Source organism: Hippocampus zosterae, chromosome 6 (genome assembly GCF_025434085.1).
Source record: "Hippocampus zosterae strain Florida chromosome 6, ASM2543408v3, whole genome shotgun sequence".
Taxonomy (NCBI): domain Eukaryota; kingdom Metazoa; phylum Chordata; class Actinopteri; order Syngnathiformes; family Syngnathidae; genus Hippocampus; species Hippocampus zosterae.
In genome coordinates this window covers 20,897,888-20,902,934 of record NC_067456.1, presented here as the reverse complement: position 1 = coordinate 20,902,934, position 5,047 = coordinate 20,897,888, and the positions used below count along the sequence as shown (strand labels likewise).

Sequence of the window (5,047 nt, the reverse complement as noted above, 5' to 3'; positions counted from 1 at the left end):
GTGAGAATGCAGGATGCGTATACCCAGGTGCCTTTTTTGTGACTCTTATTGTAAATAATTTTAAGTAACTGCTGCTCTTGACGTGTAATTTTACTGCAGATTTAAATGATTTTATTGAGCATGTTTTTGATCGCCTAGAGTGAGTTTTGGATCACTTACATGTGATGATATTAAATGTGAGAACACATTCAACTAAACATTTATTGGAAGGGACTGAGGATGGATTGGCGAACCTCAAGTTTGCAGAGCTTACAGAGGAAGAAGAGACACTGTTCGCATTTTGAGAATATGTATTCAGTGTTCGGTTGACATTTGAGTTTATGGTCAATTACAGAGCCAAGATATTTGGATGAATAAACGTTTTCCATTGTTTCATTATTAACTGGCTTGGCTGGTTGTTGCACAGTATTTGGTTACGAGCAGTCATCTGCTGATTGGCTGGATGGTGTGGTCCATTCTTCACAAACAAGCACAATTTATGTATGTTTTTTTGTGGTTTGTTTTGTCACAAAAATAACATTAGCTTGCATTTTCAATTTGTGTTGGAGAAATCATCCATCCATTTTCCAATCCGCTTTATCCTCACAACGATTGCAGTGGTGCTGGAGCCTGTCCTGGCCTATCCCGAATAGAATTAGTGTTCACCCTGCTGTGGCCCCCTGAGAAACGGCGGCCGCAGAGCAACTTGACTGCATGAGCGGCGGAGGGCATCCATGACACAGAGCCCTATGTCTGGATGCTAACAAGCAGATTTTGTTCTGATAACTTTGTCCATTTAGCGAGCGGACACTAAATGCTGCCTCGACATCTGCAGTGGTGTGAGTCACGGAAGCTGGAGTCCATGGCTGGCTGCCTGCCAATTGTGTCTAACAAAACCTTTCTAAATTGGTAAACTGCAACCGATTGCCACCAAAATACATATGCACACTCGTACTCTTGTCCACTTCAGCCTGTAAAAATAAAACCATCATCAGCATAATATTTTTACATTGGAGGTTCGGGGGATGTTTGTTTATCCTCATAGATGTCACGGTTATGTTTCAGTCTGGCCAGCAGGTGGCATTAGTGGACTTCTGGGCACCCCTGCTGCTAATCTATGATTAGTCTCACTCTGTTTTTAAGGAGCCCTCTGATATGCACATTTCGCTGGAGTATTGAATTTCGCTTTGCTACTTCCTTGCTCATTGACTGCTATTGCTACAGACTAGTGATGGGTCCATGAGGTCTCATGAGGCGTGTCGACACACTGACACACTGTGTTGATACTGTGCTGATACTGTGTCACTGACCACTGCCACCTGCTGGACCTTCAAGATCCCTGCATCCAACCCACTCAACAGACTTTACTGACTGATGTTTTTTTTGTATATTGAACATATAAAATATACAAATCGGTAATAAATTGGCAAAAAGTGAAGGTAAGATATAAAAAAAGGAAAAGAAAATAGTCATCATCACAAATATGTGTTCAAAGGAGTAGAAAGAAGTTAAAAAACCCTAGACTCCTACCCCTTCTTATATATGAATTGATCATTTTTCAAAATAGAAAAGAAAGTCTACATATCAACAAATGCTTTTACCCTTATGTATGCTGTACTTATACATTTTTACAACTTTAGGTTTGTATATACAGTACATACTCATTGGAGCACAAGTATATGTCGATTTTCTCATATTCATAATGGATGCTACATTTCATTAATATATTAAATAATCTCATCAATGTATTCCTGATGTATTGCTATATTTCATGGGTGTATCGAATTTATTAGCTTAATTCTGATTTGTGTAGTTGTCTTGTACTACTCTCAAATTCATTTTTAATCTCAGCAAGAGAGTTACTCATTTTACTGGTCCGTTTCAGAATCATTCCACAGATTTACACCTATTACAGATACACTCCTTTGCGTGATGTTTGTTCGTGTTTTGGATTTTTCTGTATAGGTTAGTACCCCTTAAATTATGACAACTTTCTCGAATTTTAAAAAGCTTCTGGATGTTTTGGCAAAGGAGGTTATTGTGTGCTTTGTACATTAATTGGGCGATTTTGAAGTCAACCAGGTCATGAGATTTCATTAATTTGATAAACAGTGGATTTGTGGGTTCCGTCTATTTGGAGCCAGTGATTGCTCTGATTGCTTTGTATTGTAGTTTTAAAACAGTGTTTTACTGGCATTTCCCCATATTTCCACACAATAGGTCAAATATGGAAGTAATAAAAGTGTGTACAAGGATTTCTTATTCAGCACATCCTTAGTTTTGGGAGGATCCCTATGGTTTGGGATATTTTTCTTTATTATGTAGCTGCCAGCACGGTTTTGCATCTACAACTGTTCCAAGACATTTTCATAAGGTCATTCATCGATTTGATGAAGTGTATACAATATCATTCACATCCATGCATTCATTTTGCAACATTCAATGTGTTCAAATAATGTGAAGATCATTTGAATGAGGATGCTTGTGGGCTTTGATTTCACATTTTTATTGAGAAAAATAAGATGCTCCAATGTTTTAAACTTCAGCCTGTTGCGTCTTTTACAAGCGATTTCTCCTGCTGTGGAGAACACACGCTCACAAGGGACGGATGTGGCTGGCGTACAAAGGAACTCCTTTGCGAGGTGGGAGAGGTTTGGGAAAGAAGTGTGTTGGTCCTTCCAGTACAGCTGCTTCCTGGAACCTTGATTGTCAAACATGGAGTGGAGAGTCAACCAATAATAATTACTGATTGTCAATTAAACATCAACATAGCAACCGTGAAAAGATGAGTGAACGTTTGTATACCTGGCGTAATACCGGGTGTATCGCGAACTTCATTCTCATGCTTGGCCCGATAATGCCTCAGCATGGTGGAGGTGCTTCTGTTGGTGTATGACAATTCGACCCGGCAAATTCGACATTTCACCTGTAAGGAAATGTGAATAAGAAGTAACTAAGAGTTACCTTGAAATGTATTCGGATTAGAATGGTACAACACATGTCAATAATCTGAGAGGCACTTGGCGAGTGCCTCTCGCCGAGAGGCTCTCGGCGACAGAAGGCGATTTGAATAAATAAATAAATAATACCTTATTCTCCGGGACATCAAAATGGTCCCACACGGCGGATGATTTGCGTCTCTGCTCCATAATCGGCAAGGAAGGCAAGGCACGAACACGAAGTCTGCACTGACACGAGCTTCGACAAGCGAGCGTGAGTGAGGTCTGGCTTGTTTCGGCAGGTGTTCCTTATAAACACTGTGTGGCGGGCTTTTGCTGCGTCAACGCCCTCTGCACTGAGTCGACGCCCCTGGACTAAGTGGCGCAGCCTGTACTGTGCCAAGCAGCCGATGCAGTCTAAACTGCACCGGTGCAGTTCACGTGTCAATTAGCAGCCTGGACTGTGTCAACGCAGCCGATGTGTCAATTAGCAGCCTGGACTGTGTCAACACAGTCGATGTGTCAATTAGCAGCCTGGACTGTGTCAACGCAGCCGGTGTGTCAATTAGAAGCCTGGACTGTGTCAACGCAGTTCACGTGTCAATCACGTGACGTAATGAGCCAGCACATGCATCGACACGTGGTTTGCCCTGTGAGCCCGGCGCATGTGTCAATGCATCGGTGTTGCTGGACCCATCACTACTACAGACCTTGTCGTGTTTCACTTTTTGAACTCTCGGTGCTCAGTATTTTGTAAGTATGGTTCTTAGTTTGTGATTTGGCTCTCGCTTGCGTGTAGTGGTTACATTGTTTTTTGTTTGCCTTTGCGATTCTTATTTTCCCCCTTGCCTTTTGTGCAAGCGCTTTTTGTTATTTGTTTTTTGTGCCCTCTGGTCCTTGTTTTGACCAGCACTTTATGTTACTACTTTGTCGGTGCGAATTTTTGTATATTAAACGCTTTTGCTTCGGAGACCTTGTTTGGTGTCTGCATTTCGGGGATCCACTTCCTTATTTTTGTTGTGCACGAAGCAATTATCCTATCGCTTCGTGCACAACGTGACAATAGGAGCTCATAATTCATATCATAAAGTCTCAGACGTAGCCAAGAGTAGGAATATGCATATGAATTGGTGGCAACTGGTCAGCAATTCAGGCACGGGGTGACAATGGAACGTGACAAACCAAGCCAGGAAGCAATAGAGGAATCACAATGCTTGTCTCCTTCCCTCTATGACATGGATAGGCAGAGATGAAAAATAGCAGCATACACCCCCCTCTAAACCCCCCAACAAAGAGGTGTTGCAATTTGTGGTCAAAGTAATCACAAAAAGAAAGGGGGAAAAAAAACAAATACAGATGTTTTAATTCTAATGCTGATATCATTTTCCAAACCCGTCATAAGGGCCAATGTTCAGCCCATTCAGGTGTCTCTTTAATTTTCTGTGTGTGTGTGTGTGTGTGTGTGTGTGTGTGTGTGTGTGTGTGTGTGTGTCATTGGGGTATAATGAGGTAGGGAGTAAACATGGGCTTTATTTCTAGGTATTAGATGTTCTGCAGCAGCCCGGTGCTCAAATGGTTAGCGCATCGACCTTAGAGTGCAAAGGTCCTGGGTTCATGCATGGAAGGCTGATTGAGCACTTTAAATTGTCCCTAGGTGTGATTGTGAGTGTGGATGTTTGTTCGTCCATGTGTGCCCTGTGATTGGCTGGCATTCGGTTCATGCTGTCCCCCGCCTAGTGCCCCAACACAGCTGGGATAGGCTCCAGCATGCCCCGCGACCCTTGTGAGAATAAAGCGGTTCCGAAAATGTATCGATGGATAGATACTGTAGATGTTCTTCATAACAGTGTCTTAAAAAGCCATCTTGTGTGTCACGTATCACTATCCAAAGACATGCTCTTCACAGGATTGGTGGTTCACAAGTTCTTGTCCTATCAATAAGTTTTCATTATATTTTTTGTTCTGTATTTGGGAAAAAAGGAAAAAATAGGGAAAACAGGAGCTTGTATTCATGTTTAATATATTTCATGAAGATATTTGATTCAATGTTTAGTTTTTTTAATGTGTTAATAGTTTTAAATCGTAGTAATTTGGCATATTCGCTTTGCACTGTGTTGTGAAAATCTATC

General features: G+C 41.5%; 1 long non-coding RNA gene across 1 annotated transcript; it reads right to left on the bottom strand.

Annotated features, from left to right (window-relative positions):
* Positions 1–1,675: 1,675 nt before the first annotated feature.
* LOC127602335 (uncharacterized) lies at positions 1,676–3,283 on the bottom strand. The gene is made up of 3 exons (XR_007962757.1): positions 3,069–3,283; positions 2,785–2,905; positions 1,676–2,680 (listed from the first exon to the last, which is right to left on the bottom strand). It is a non-coding gene; the product is annotated as an uncharacterized LOC127602335 (long non-coding RNA).
* Between the last annotated feature and the right edge of the window lie 1,764 nt (positions 3,284–5,047).